We start from the raw sequence: 15,848 nt of genomic DNA, 5'->3' as shown, positions 1-15,848 counted from the left end.
GACCTAGAATACAGTGTTGTGCTTATGAGTTCTAACAGTTAGCTTCCACAGACTAGATCCCCGGTTGTGGTAACAATTCGGTAATATCATGTACATAGCACAGTGCCTGGTCCAAATAAAATAACAGCTACTGTTGACTGAATGCTTACAATGCACCAGACCCTTCATTAAGTGCTTAACATGAATTAATTTAGCCATGTAAGGACCTTAAAAGATAGGTACTATTATCCCTGTGTTACAGATGAAAAAACTGAGGCTCAGAGAGGTGAGGTAACTTGCTGATAATTACCCAACTAGAAAGTACAGAGCCCGCCTATGAACTTAGGCAATCTAGTTACAGAACCCACACTCTTCTCTTCCTCTCATAATATACAATTTAAAATGTGAAGTTCTCTGTCTTATCTTTTCTATTACCTTCTCCTCCCTTTTTCATTTTCTCTCCCCTTTGTCACTCTCTTTTTCCCCTTCTCTTATCAATCCTAAGGCAGCAGGACCATGTTATGACCAGACAATTTCATCTTTAGAGCAGATTGTCATCATTAATATTATATTTACATAAATAAGACCATTGTCTACATATTGATCTGCAATTTCCTTTTTTTCATTCAACCATATGCCAATATACCATGGAGGTTACAAAATCTGAATGCACTATAATGTATTTAAACACTCCCTTATTGATAGAAATTTAGGCTATTCCCAAGGATTTTCCCCCCTCCATTGTGATTAATGTTGCAATAAACATCTTTTGGCGTTTGTGAGAGCATTTTTTTAGAGGGTGACATCCTAAAATAAAATAATTCCTGGGTCTAAAGGTAATAGACATTTAAAATTTTTGATACTGCCAATTTGCCCTATATATGTGTTATACACCCCTCTCCACCTAGTGGTGTATAAGAGTAAATGTGTATCTGTTTTCTCACAAACTCACCAATACCATTTGTTATTTTCAATTTTTAAAATATTTGTTAATCTTATAGGCACTAAAAATGGTATATCAGTGTTGCTTTGATTTGCTTTTCTTTCATTATTAATGAGATTGGGTGTCTTTTCATATGTCTCTTTATCATTTGTCTATTTCTCTTCTGAGTAGTCTACTTTTTGCCCATTTTGGGGGTGGGTTGGCAGTAAAATATAGTAGACTAAAAGCATGCACTTTGGAGTCAGACTCACCCAAGTCACCAAGTCACCAACACACCTTAGCTATTTGGTTCACTTATCTCCAGATCTCTCATATGTAAAATGGGACAGTCGTAGAACCTACCCTATTGGATTATTGTGAGGATGAGATGTAGCTATTATTATTGCTGTTTATAGTTTTATTTTTGAGTTGTAGAAGAACTTTGAATAATATGGATATTAGCTCCTTTTCTGTGATATTTGCTGCTCCATCTGGATTAATTTATTAATTCAACAAATGTTTATTGAGTGCCTATAGTATATCAGGTGTGGTGCTAGGTACTGGAGATGCAGTGGCATATAAATTCGAGAGTATGGGTATAGCATGGTGTATTTAACCATTTTTAAAATTAAAGATTAATTCCAGTTCTTCTAGAAGGTATTTCAAATGCAACTGCAATAACCTTGACCTTCAACTCTTTAGCTGGCTAACCATTTGTCACTTTGAAAATTGAGCTCAAATGTCATCACTTCTGGGAGGCCTTTTTAAACCCCCACACTGGATCTTGTTCCCTCTTCTGGGCTCCCACATCTTCTCTCTCAGAATTTATCACACTGTACTACTGGCACCTTGTCTTATGTCTTCCTCCCACATCAGACCTTGAGCAACTTGCTGATAGGAATCTGAAACCATTGACTAGAGGGGCTGTCAGAAGTGCCTGTTGCATTCAGATGTATTTCCTCTGTTCTTTCTACTCTGTTCTACCTGTACCCAGAAAAGGAACTAGAAGAATAAAATCTACTGAGGTTAACAAACCTCTGAGGTGACGTAGAGAAGAACTAGAAGTACCCTAATGGAGGAAAGTGGCTGGGACTTCCCAGGTCATTTGGAAGGATACTTAGGTGGTGCCTCTACTATTCCTGCTCCAGCTGAGCCTGTGAGTGTGGGTGGCTGTGGTTGTGCCTGATATCTCCTCTCCTTTAGAGGAAAATGTCTCATTTTCTCTTTGGGTGGTGGTTGTATGATTCTCATCTTTTTATGAGGCAATGTAGTCTGGAGGGGGAAGTAAGCTTCAGCCCCATGTGCTCAGCGTGTCCTCAGGAAACACTTCCCTGGCCCTTCTCTACATAATCCCCCCTCTCTCTCTGCATTGATTTGTTCTGTGTCTTTGTTGACTTCCTACCTGTGTGGGAATTCCTCTGGAATCAGAGTCTAGGTCTGATTCATATCTGCAACCCCAGTGTCAACCTGACAATAAGTAGATATTCAGACAATGTTTGATTGAATAGACTTCAGTGACTTAGGAGTTTCAACTTTTTGCTTTGCAGTTGCACTGCAGTAAACATCGTGGTACTTAAAGTTTTCTCTGGATTTTAGATTATTTTCTTAGCATAGATTTTCCAAAAGCTTATTTATAAACCATAAAATTCACCCATTTTAAATGTGTAATTCAGTGATTATTAGTATATTTACAGAATTGTGCAACCATCACCACAAATATTAGTATTGATTTTTAGAAATGGAATTATTTGACCAAATGATATGGATCTTTTAAAGATTTTGTCTTATGTTTTATCCAATATCTTTGTAAAAGGTTGTCCCGGTTAATGATAGGCTCAACCACTTGTGATGAGTGGGAATTAAGGAAGACATACAGGCTTTGTTGGGTTACTTCCTGAAGGGTTGGTCTCACTATCAGCATCTCTCTCCTTCATTAGCTATACCCCTTACCCAGATTCTGGAATGAAACTCAGAGAGTAGCATGATAGCTATGTCCCAGACATGCTGTGGTTTCTTCTTCATGTAAGATTGGTCTATAGTTTCTATTTTAATTTAAATAACACATCTGTTCTTGTAATTTTGGGTAATACCAGACAATATAATTATTTGCCCTAACACCATTTGGTGATGGTAGCTGGGTTGTTCTTAGACAGCTTTTCCAACGGTTTCCATGATAATTTGTCTATATGTTTTTTTAAAAAAACTTCTTCCCGTATCAATTTTAGTAATCAATATTTTTCAAAATATCATAGAGTAATACAGAGAATTCTTTTATAATTTTTGATTAGGTATAAAATTCCAAAATCCAGTTTTTTACCCCTCAGAGTGTTATAAATATTATTTCATTGTTTAATAACACTTATAATTACAACTAAAATGTTCAATGTCAGGCTCATATTCTTCCTTTTGTAAGTAATCTATATGCTTAGTGGGAGTAGCTTCCTATTAGGAGAATTAAAAAATGTCCTGGTATATTAGTCAGGGTTCTCTAGAGGGACAGAACCAGTAGGAGACACACACACACACATATATGTGAGTTTATATATAACTCTCATATATGTGTGTATATATATATATGTGTGTGTGTGTGTGTGTATATATATATACATGGGAGTTATTAAGTAGTATTAATTCACATGATCACAAGGTCCTATGATAGGCTGTCTGCAAGCCGAGGAGCAAGGAAGCCAGTCTGAGTCTCAAAGCTGAAGAACTTGGAGTTCAATGTTCAAGGGCAGGAAGCATGCAGAACGGGAGAAGGATATAGGCTGGGAGGCTAAGCCAGTCTAGCCTTTTCATGTTTTTCTGCCTGCTTTATATTTGCTGGCAGCCAATTAGATGATGTCCACCCAGATTAAGGGTGGGTTTGCCTTCCCCAGCCCACTGACTCAAATGTTAATCTCCTTTGGGCAACACCCTCACAGACACACCCAGGATCAATACTTTGTATCCTTCAATCCGATCAAGTTGACACTCAATATTAACCATCACACCTGGCATATATCTTAATATAGCTAGTAACTATTTATAGTTTTTGTTTTTTGGTACAGAAGAATGTGTTTTCTTTCTCAATCCCCCATTCAGCAGGCAGAGACAGCAATATGAGCAAAAGGAAAAAAGTTTAAAAGTCCCTAATGTGTTTCAGGAAATACTACAGAGAACAGATGATATTTTAAATGGGTTACGAAGCATGAGTTTACTGGGTAAAGCAGAGGGAGAGGGGCAATCCAGGCAGAGGGTACAATATCAACAAAATCAGGGAGGTCTTAAGATGTTTACTGCATTTCAGGAACAGTGAGTTTTCTAGATGTTGAGGGAGAAGGAAGAGTCTGGAATTACTTGCTCAGTCACTATATGGAAGAAGAGATCTCATCCTGGTACTTGGTTCTAAGTGTTACCTCAAGAATGAACAGGGATTAAGAACATCATCCCTAGAGCCAGATTAACTGGATTCTGCCATTTATTGACTGTGTGAACTTTGGGAGGTTACTTCACCTGTCTGAATTTCGGTCTCCTTCTCTGTAATATGAGGATATTGATAATATCTAATTCATAGTGTTTTTATGACGTGTAAAAGAGTGAATCTCTGCAAAACTTGTAATGCCTGACACATAGGAAGAAGCTAGCAAATATTTTGTTCATTTAATTTCAATTCTGTTTATGAATTCCTTTTCTGTGTCTCCAAGGCCATTATTGCAGTTCAGGCTTCATCATCTGCCTCCTTCCCACTGGATGTCGGCATGATCTTTCTATCCCAGAAATATGGCCATGTCACTCTGCTGTTTAGACTCCTTCAATGGCTCCTCAGCGTTGCCAGGAAAAACAACAAAGTCTTTTACAGGATCTATAAAGTTGGTCATGAACTGTCTTCTGCTTGTGTCTTGTGTCTCACCTGTTGACACTTTTCTGTAAGCTTCTTTTAGTCCACCTATGCTTACTTTCTTCCTGGTCTTTACATTCTTTTCTCTGGCTAGAATTATCTTCTCCAATCCCTCTCTTTTTTCCCTGATATAATCCACAGGTTCACACAATCCATCTTTGTTGTTGTTGTTTTGGTCTAGCTTATTAACTCCTGCTTGTCCTTTAAGACTCAATTCAGGACCAGGCGTGGTGGCTCATGCCTGTAATCCCAGCACTTTGAGAGGCTGAGGCGGGCAGATCACCTGAGGTAAGGAGTTCGAGACCAGCCTGGCCAACATGGTGAAACTCCGTCTCTACTAAAAATATAAAATTTAGCCGGCCATGGTGGCAGGTGCCTGTAATCCCAGCTGCTTGGGAGGCTGAGGCAGGAGAATTGCTTGAATCTGGGAAGCGGAGGTTGCAGCGAGCCAAGATCATGCCACTGCACTCCAGCCCAGGCGACAGTGCAATACTCCATCTGAAAAAAAAAAAAAAAAAAAAGATTCAATTCAGGTATCACCTATTCCAGAAATCTTCCTTAACTTGCTCTGTTGTGATAGTGGTACATGTTTCTCCTCCATACCTCTATGATTCCCTGTTTATGTGCCTGTTTCTCCTACAAGACCTTGAGCCCTTCAAGGACAGACTTCTTATGTTATTTGACTTTCTTTGTATCCCCAGTAACCTAAAATAGACTGTGAAACATAGCAGGCATTCAACAAATACTTGTTGAAGGAATGTATATTGAAAGGAACATGTAGTGTTTTTCTGTTTCTTGTTTTCAAACAGTGGGGGTACTGGTTAGCTAGCTGTGGCTTAGCATAATTTACAAGGTTTTCTGGAGGTGACACTGCTTGGATGTCTCAGACTTGGGCCTCTATCTTCAGCCTCCATACATGTGTTCCTGTATCTGAGGATTTCCATCCCCTTATGTTCCTGGGAACCTATTTCTGAGTTCTCAGAAGGTCCTGTCTAAATTTTTCCTGCAAATTTTCCTAATGAGTTTTAAGAGGGCTCAGCATGCCAAAGTCAATTACTACCTGTACCTATTTATTTTTTCAGATGATAAGACTGACATCAAGAATTCTATTCCAAAGCAAGACATGTTAGTCATAGAAGAATTTCTAGAGATGTTACAAGCAGAGTCATTCCCTAGGCCCCCAACTCTGGAACAACTTCTGAGTATTAAGGCAAGTTAGAGTGCTAGGTGGGACATAGTGTGATATGTGTTTCCTTCCAAGAAAACTGTTTTAGTTCTGTCACTGAACAGCCAGTTCTTCCTGGGGGAGAGTTCCTGAAATAATATCCACTAGAAGAGCTTAAGCCTTATGACCCAAAGGAGAGCAGCTATAGGCCAGAGAGGCTGGAGTAGAAATTTACAAAATTTTATCATTATACTGAACTCTGAATATTTAGGTAGTCAGATAATTAGTCTTAAGGAAATATATTAAAAGTATAACTAGTGTTTAAAAGATTTTAGATAGAATTCAATTCTTATTCTCCACCAGGGAATTCACAGTAGGGAAAAGTCCTATAAAGGCAGTGAATATGCAAGGATAATCATCAGGAGCTCTAAACATAAAAGAAGCAATAGTAGAGACAAGTCCTAGGGATATAGTGTCTATGGGAAAAACCTTTACCTGAAGCTCAAACTGTGTAAACTTCAAGATTATTCGCAGTAGAGAGAAGCCCTTTGAGTGTCATCTATGCATCAAGACCTTAACTTAGGCCTCAGGCCTGATTATGCATCAGCAATCTATAGCAGAGAAAATGTTTATGAATGTCATGCATATGGCAAGCCTTAATCAGAAGGACAACCTTATTAATCACCAGAAAATTCATGACAGAAGTCACTGTAGTAGATACTATGAGTATTGATTCCTCCCAGTTCAGGCCTCGTGTCTTGCCGGACTAATCTCTTCACTGGTCTGTTTACCTCCAATTCTTATTCCTTGTTACATCAGAATTTTCTTTTTTAAAATTATTTTAATAGGTTTTTGGGGAATAGGTGATGTTTTACTACATGGATAAGTTCCTAGGTGGTGATTTCTGAGATTATGGTGCATGCATCACCAAAGCAATGTACTGTACCCAATGTGTAGCCTTTTATCCCTCATCCCATCCACTCTTCCCCCCAAGTCCCCAAAGTCCATTGTATCATTCTTATGCCTTTGCATCCTCACAGCTTAGCTCCCAATTATAAGTGAGAATATACAATATTTGTTTTTCCATTCCTGAGTTACTTCACTTAGAATAATGGTTGCTGTGAATGCCATTATCTCACTCCTTTTTATGGCTGAGTAGTATTCCATGGTGTGTATATACCACATTTTCTTTTTAAAAAAAACATTTTTTTATTATTATACTTTAAGTTCTGGGGTACATGTGCACAACGTGCAGGTTTGTTACATATGTATACTTGTGCCATGTTGGTGTGCTGCACCCATCAACTCATCATTTACATCAGTTACAACTCCCAATGCCATCCCTCCCACTTCCCCCTCCCCATAATAGGCCCTGGTGTGTGATGTTCCCCTTCCCATGTCCAAGTGATCTCATTGTTCAGTTCCCACCTATGAGTGAGAACATGCGGTGTTTGGTTTTCTGTTCTTGTGATAGTTTGCTGAGAATGATGGTTTCCAGCTGCATCCATGTCCCTACAAAGGACACAAACTCATCCTTTTTTATGGCTGCATAGTATTCCATGGTGTATATGTGCCACATTTTCTTAATCCAGTCTGTCACTGATGGACATTTGGGTTGATTCCAAGTCTTTGCTATTGTGAATAGTGCTGCAATAAACATACGTGTGCATGTGTCTTTATAGCAGCATGATTTATAATCCTTTGGGTATATACCCAGTAATGGGATGGCTGGGTCATATGGTACATCTAGTTCTAGATCCTTGAGGAATCGCCATACTGTTTTCCATAATGGTTGAACTAGTTTACAATCCTACCAACAGTGCAAAAGTGTTCCTATTTCTCCACATCCTCTCCAGCACCTGTTGTTTCCTGACTTTTGAATGATCGCCATTCTAACTGGTGTGAGATGGTATCTCATTGTGGTTTTGATTTGCATTTCTCTGATGGCCAGTGATGACGAGCATTTTTTCATGTGTCTGTTGGCTGTATGAATGTCTTCTTTTGAGAAATGTCTGTTCATATCCTTTGCCCACTTTTTGATGGGGTTGTTTTTTTCTTGTAACTTTGTTTGAGTTCTTTGTAGGTTCTGGATATTGGCCCTTTGTCAGATGAGTAGATTGCAAAAATTTTCTCCCATTCTGTAGGTTGCCTCTTCACTCTGATGGTAGTTTCTTTTGCTGTGCAGAAGCTCTTTAGTTTCATTAGATCCCATTTGTCAATTTTGGCTTTTGTTGCCGTTGCTTTTGGTGTTTTAGACATGAAGTCTTTGCCCATGCCTATGTCCTGAATGGTACTACCTAGGTTTTCTTCTAGGATTTTTATGGTTTTAGGTCTAACATTTAAGTCTCTAATCCATCTTGAATTAATTTTCGTATAAGGAGTAAGGAAAGGATCCAGTTTCAGCTTTCTACTTATGGCTAGCCAATTTTTCCAGCACCATTTATTAAATAGGGAATCCTTTCCCCATTTCTTGTTTCTCTCAGGTTTGTCAAAGATCAGATGGCTGTAGATGTGTGGTATTATTTCTGAGGACTCTGTTCTGTTCCATTGGTCTATATCTTTGTTTTGGTACCAGTATCATGCTGTTTTGGTTACTGTAGCCTTGTAGTATAGTTTGAAGTCAGGTAGCATGATGCCTCCAGCTTTGTTCTTTTGACTTAGGATTATCTTGGAGATGCGGGCTCTTTTTTGGTTCCATATGAACTTTAAAGCAGTTTTTTCCAATTCTGTGAAAAAACTCATTGGTAGCTTGATGGGGATGGCATTGAATCTATAAATAACCTTGGGCAGTATGGCCATTTTCACGATATTGATTCTTCCTATCCATGAACATGGTATGTTCTTCCATTTGTTTGTGTCCTCTTTTATTTCACTGAGCAGTGGTTTGTAGTTCTCCTTGAAGAGGTCCTTTACATCCCTTGTAAGTTGGATTCCTAGATATTTTATTCTCTTTGAAGCGACTGTGAATGGAAGTTCATTCATGATTTGGCTCTCTGTTTGTCTGTTACTGGTGTATAAGAATGCTTGTGATTTTTGCACATTAATTTTGTATCCTGAGACTTTGCTGAAGTTGCTTATCAGCTTAAGGAGATTTTGGGCTGAGACAATGGGGATTTCTAAATATACAATCATGTCATCTGCCAACAGGGACAATTTGACTTCTTCTTTTCCTAACTGAATCCCCTTGATTTCTTTCTCTTGCCTGATTGCCCTAGCCAGAACTTCCAACACTATGTTGAATAGGAGTGGTGAGAGAGGGCATCCCTGTCTTGTGCCAGTTTTCAAAGGGAATGCTTCCAGTTTTTGCCCATTCGGTATGATATTGGCTGTGGGTTTGTCATAAATAGCTCTGATTATTTTGAGGTACGTTCCATCAATACCGAATTTATTGAGCATTTTTAACATGAAGGGCTGTTGAATTTTGTCAAAAGCCTTTTCTGCATCTATTGAGATAATCATGTGGTTCTCGTCTTTGGTTCTGTTTATATGCTGGATTATGTTTATTGATTTGCAAATGTTGAACCAGCCTTGCATCCCAGGGATGAAGCCCACTTGATCATGGTGGATAAGTTTTTGATGTGCTGCTGAATCCGGTTTGCCAGTATTTTATTGAGGATTTTTGCATTGATGTTCATCAGGGATATTGGTCTAAAATTCTCTTTTTTTGTTGTGTCTCTGCCAGGCTTTGGTATCAGGATGATGTTGGCCTCATAAAATGAGTTAGGGAGGATTCCCTCTTTTTCTATTGATTGGAATAGTTTCAGAAGGAATGGTACCAGCTCCTTCTTGTACCTCTGGTAGAATTCAACTGTGAATCCATCTGGTCCTGGACTTTTTTTGGTTGGTAGGCTATTAATTATTGCCTCAATTTCAGAGCCTGCTAATTGGTCTATTCAGGGATTCAACTTCTTCCTGATTTAGGCTTGGGAGAGTGTAAGTGTCCAGGAAATTATCCATTTCTTCTGGATTTTCTAGTTTATTTGCGTAGAGCTGTTTATAGTATTCTCTGATGGTAGTTTGTATTTCTGTGGGGCCGGCAGTGATATCCCCTTCATCATTTTTTATTGCGTCTATTTGATTCTTCTCTCTTTTCTTCTTTATTAGTCTTGCTAGCGGTCTGTCAATTTTGTTGATCTTTTCCAAAAACCAACTCCTGGATTCATTGATTTTTTGGAGGGTTTTTTGTGTCTCTATCTCCTTCAGTTCTGCTCTGATCTTAGTTCTTTGTTGCCTTCTGCTAGCTTTTGAATGTGTTTGCTCTTGCTTCTCTAGTTCTTTTAATTGTGATGTTAGAGTGTCAATTTTAGCTCTTTCCTGCTTTCTCTTGTGGGCATTTAGTGCTATAAATTTCCCTCTACACACTGCTTTAAATGTGTCCCAGAGATTCTGGTATGTTGTATCTTTGTTCTCATTGGTTTCAAAGAACATCTTTATTTCTGCCTTCATTTCGTTATGTACCCAGTAGTCATTCAGGAGCAGGTCGTTCAGTTTCCATGTAGTTGAATGGTTTTGATTGAGTTTCTTAGTCCTGAGTTCTAGTTTGATTGCACTGTGGTCTGAGAGACAGTTTGTTATAATTTCTGTTTTTGTACATTTGCTGAGGAGTGCTTTACTTCCAGTTATGTGGTCAATTTTGGAATAAGTGCGATGTGGTGCTGAGAAGAATGTATATTCTGTTGATTTGGGGTGGAGAGTTCTATAGATGTCTATTAGGTCTGCTTGCTGCAGAGATGAGTTCAATTCCTGGATATCCTTGTTAACTTTCTGTCTCGTTGATCTGTCTAATGTTGACAGTGGAGTGTTGAAGTCTCCCATTATTATTGTATGGGAGTCTAAGTCTCTTTGTAAGTCTCTAAGGACTTCCTTTATGAATCTGGGTGCTCCTGTATTGGGTGCATATATATTTATGATAGTTATCTCTTCCTGTTGAATTGATCCCTTTACCATTATGTAATGGCCTTCTTTGTTTCTTTTGACCTTTGATGGTTTAAAGTCTATTTTATCAGAGACTAGGATTGCAACCCCTGCTTTTTTCGGTTCTCCATTTGCTTGGTAAATCTTCCTCCATCCCTTTATTTTGAGCCTATGTATGTCTCTGCATATGTGATGGGTCTCCTGAATACAGCAGACTGATGTGTCTTGACTCTTTATCCAGTTTGCCAGTCTGTGTCTTTTCATTGGAGCATTTAGTCCATTTACATTTAAGGTTAATATTGTTATGTGTGAACTTGATCCTGCCATTATGATATTAACTGGTTATTTTGCTCATTAGTTGATGCAGTTTCTTCCTAGCCTCGATGGTCTTTTCATTTTGGCATGTTTTTGCAATGGCTGGTACCGGTTGTTCCTTTCCATGTTTAGTGCTTCCTTCAGGGTCTCTTGTAAGGCAGGCCTGGTGGTGACAAAATCTCTAGGCATTTGCTTATCTGTAAAGGATTTTATTTCTCCTTCACTTATGAAACTTAGTTTGGCTGATGAAATTCTGGGTTTAAAATTCTTTTCTTTAAGAATGTTGAATATTGGCCCCCACTCTCTTCTGGCTTGTAGAGTTTCTGCTGAGAGATCTGCTGTTAGTCTGATGGGCTTCCCTTTGTGGGTAACCCGACCTTTCTCTGTGGCTGCCCTTAACAGTTTTTCCTTCATTTCAACTTTGGTGAATCTGGCAATTATGTGTCTTGGAGTTGCTCTTCTCGAAGAGTACCTTTGCGGCGTTCTCTGTATTTCCTGAATTTGAATGTTGGCCTGCCCTACTAGGTTGAGGAAGTTCTCCTGGATGATATCCTGAAGAGTGTTTTCCAACTTGGTTCCATTTTCCCCCTCACTGTCAGGCACCCCAATCAGACGTAGATTTGGTCTTTTTACATAATCCCATACTTCTTGCAGGCTTTGTTCATTTCTTTTTTTTCTTTTTTCTTTAGGTTTCTCTTCTTGCTTCATTTCATTCATTTGATCCTCAATCGCTGATACTCTTTCTTCCAGTTGATCGAGTTGGTTACTGAAGCTTGTGTATTTGTCATGTCTTTTTCGTGTCATTGTTTTCATCTCTGTCAGTTTGTTTATGGCCTCCTCTGCATTAATTATTCTAGTTATCAATTCTTCCACTCTTTTTTCAAGATTTTTAGTTTCTTTGTGCTGGGTATGCAATTCTTCCTTTAGCTCTGAGAAGTTTGATGGACTGAAGCCTTCTTCTCTCATCTTGTCAAAGTCATTCTCCATCCAATTTGATCCGTTGCTGGCGATGAGCTGTGTTCCTTTGCAGGGGGAGATGGGCTCTTATGTTTTGAATTTCCAGCTTTTCTGCCCTGCTTTTTCCCCATCTTTGTGGTTTTATCTGCCTCTGGTCTTTGATGATGGTGACATACTGATGGGGTTTTGGTGTGGGAATCCTTCCTGTTTGTTAGTTTTCCTTCTTACAGTCAGGACCCTCAGCTGTAGGTCTGTTGGAGATTGCTTGAGGTCCACTCCAGACCCTGTTTGCTTGGGTATCAGCAGCAGAGGCTGCAGAAGATAGAATATTGCTGAACAGCAAGTGTACCTGTCTGATTCTTGCTTTGGAAGCTTCCTGTCGGGGTGTACTCCACTGTGTGAGGTGTGGGGTGTCAGTCTGCCCCTAGTGGGGGATGTCTCCCAGTTAGGCTACTCAGGGGTCAGGGACCCACTTGAGCAGGCAGTCTGTCCCTTCTCAGATCTCAACCTCCGTGTTGGGAGATCCACTGCTCTCTTCAAAGCTGTCAGACAGAGTCGTTTGCATCTGCAGAGGTTTCTGCTGCTTTTTTTTTTTTGTTGTTGTTGTTGTTTTACTGTGCCCTGTCCCCAGAGTTGGAGTCTACAGAGACCGGCAGGCCTCCTTGAGCTGCTGTGAGCTCCACCCAGTTCGAGCTTCCCCATGGCTTTGTTTACTTACTTAAACCTCAGCAATGGTGGGCACCCCTCCTCCAGCCTCACGGCTGCCTTGCAGTTAGATCACAGACTGCTGTGCTAGCAATGAAGGAGGCTCTGTGGGCGTGGGACCCTCCCGGCCAGGTGTGGGATATAATCTCCTGGTGTGCCCATTTGCTAAGACCCTTGGTAAAGCACAGTATTGGGGTGGGAGTTACCCGATTTTCCAGGTGTTGTGTGTCTCAGTTCCCCTGGCTAGGAAAAGGGATTCCCTTCCCCCTTGTGCTTCCCAGGTGAGGCGATGCCTCGCCCTGCTTCAGCGCTCACTGGTCGGGCTGCAGCTGCTGACCAGCATGGATTATTCAGCACTCCCTAGTGAGATGAACCCAGTACCTCAGTTGAAAATGCAGAAATCACCTGTCTTGTGTCGCTCGCGCTGGGAGCTGGAGAGGAGCTGTTCCTATTCGGCCATCTTGTTCTGCCCCCCCCATTACAGTGTTTTAAATAAACTTCCACAAATTAGTTGATACTTCTCCCTCTAGGGGGTGGCATTTAATTTCCCTCCCCTTGACTGTGGGCTGGACATAATGATTCACTTCCAAAGAATACAGTATGGAAAAGAAACATAGTAACCTGGCAGACTACAACTAATCTAAGAGTTCAAGGTCAATATCATCAGCAATAAGTCATGTTGATATCATCTTCCCTCTGATGTGATGTGATGAGAAAGACACCTCACCTCTATGGTATTCTCCTTAAAACCCACAGCCCCAGTCTAAACATGAGAAAATATCAGAAAATCTCAAATTGAGGGTCATTTCACAAAACACTTGACCAAAATTGTCAAAGTTATGAAAAACAAGGAAAGACTGAAAAGCTGTCACAGATTAGATGATTCTAAGGAAAGAAGACAAATAATGTCAATGTGGTATTCTGGATTGGATCCTGGAACATAAATAGGACGTTAGTGAAAAAACTGAAGAAGCCTGAATAAATTATGTAGTTTAGTTAATAGTATTTTACCCATGTTAATTTGTTAGTTTTGACAAATACACCATGCTTATGTAAAGTGATAACATTGGTGGAAGCTGAATGAAAGGTATACAAGAATTCTACAGTTGTTCTGTAAATCTAAAATTATTTCAAAATAAAAAGCTAAAAAATAAAAAAGCTTACTGCCAGGACAGACTTAGGTAGCGGCCATTCACTTCCTGAATGCTTTCCCTTCCTATTTAGTCACTTCAGGTGGATAAAACTCTTATTTCTCCTATCACCTACTCTTGGTTTTAGAAAAGGATCTTATGACAGCTGGTCACATTTCTTCAAGCTCTTCTGTAAACTTTCAGGTAATTTTAAGTAGTACAGTATCTTACTCAAGTTGTATATGGTAGAATATAGAAGAGAGATTTCTATTTCTGGTGATATTTTGGGCTATATTTATAAAGAGTCCTTCCAAATACAAAACACCGAAAAATACTGAATTTAAAACAAATGAAGCACGGCTGAGCTGGTGTGAAAGCAACAGAAATCCTCAGAGGCCAGGAATGAGAAAATAATTACTGTTCTAAAGAGATAAATAAGCACTAAAATCCATGTTTACCCTGGTAGCCTGGAGCAGTGTTTCACAAACATGAAATCAATTCAGTGGGTGCAATAGGCAGCAAATAATATCACCCTTAATGATCCACACCTCTTGTTATTCATGACATTGTGTAGTCACTTACTGTTGAGTGTTGGCTGAATCTAGTGACTTGCTTTTAACACATAAAATAAGGCAAAAGTGATGGTATATCACTCCTGAGATTTTATCATGAAAAGACTGGCCATCCATTTTGTTGGTTCTCTTTGGCTCTCTCATTGACTTGCTCTATTGGAAGCCAGCTGTCATGTTGTGAGCTGTCATGCTCTGTTGGAAGCCAGCTGTCATGTTAGAGGTGTTTATAGTATTCCCTGATGGTAGTTTGTATTTCTGTGGGGTCGGTGGTGATATTCCCTTTATTATTTTTTATTGCATCTATTTGATTCTTCTCTCTTTTCTTCTTTATTAGTCTTGCTAGTGGTCTATCAATTTTGTTGATCTTTTCCAAAAACCAACTGCTGGATTCATTCATTTATTATTTAGAGATGGAGTTTCACTCTTGTCCAGGCTGGAGTGCAATGGCGTGATGTTGGCTCACCGCAACCTCTGCCTCCTGGGTTCAAGTGATTCTCCTGCCTCAGTCTCCCGAGTAGCTGGAATTACAGGCATGCGCCACCACACCCACCCAATTTTGTATTTTTAATAGAGAGGGGGTTTCTCCAGGTTAGTCAGTCTGTCTCACACTCCTGACGTCAGGTGGTCCACCCATCTCAGCCTCCCAAAGAGCTGGGATTGCAGACGAGAGCCACTGCACCCAGCCCTATTATTTTTTGATTTTTAAAATTATGGCCATTCTTGCAGGAGCATTGTGGTTTTGATTTGCATTTATCTGATAATTAGTGATGTTGAGCATTTCTTCATATGTGTGTTGGCCATTTATGTATCTTCTTTTGAGAATTGTCTATTTATGGACAATACTTTTGGATGGAATTGTTTGTTTTTTTTTCCTTGCTGATTTGTTTGAGGACCCTGTAGATTCTGGATATTAGTCCTTTGTCGAATGTGTAGGTTGTGAAGATTTTCTCCCACCCTGTGGATTGTCTATTTACTCTGCTGATTATTTCCTTTGCTGAGCAGAAACTTTTTTAGTTTAATTAAGTTGCATCTATTTATCTTTGTTTTTGTTGCGTTTGCTTTTGGGTACTTGGTCATGAAGTCTTTGCCTAAGCCAATGTCTAGAAGCGTTTTCCTCATGCTATCTTGTACAGTTTTTATGGTTTCAGGTCTTAGATTTAAGTCACTGATCTATCTTGAGTTAATTTTTGTATAAGGTGAGAGATGAGGATCCAGTTTCATTCTCCTACCTGCGACTTGCCAATTATTCCAGCACCATTTATTGAATAGGATGTCCTTTCCCTACTTTATGTTTTTGTTTGCTTTGTTA

The sequence above is a fragment of the Chlorocebus sabaeus genome, chromosome X (assembly GCF_047675955.1).
Source record: "Chlorocebus sabaeus isolate Y175 chromosome X, mChlSab1.0.hap1, whole genome shotgun sequence".
Lineage (NCBI taxonomy): Eukaryota > Metazoa > Chordata > Mammalia > Primates > Cercopithecidae > Chlorocebus > Chlorocebus sabaeus.
Note: the sequence above shows the minus strand (reverse complement) of the source record.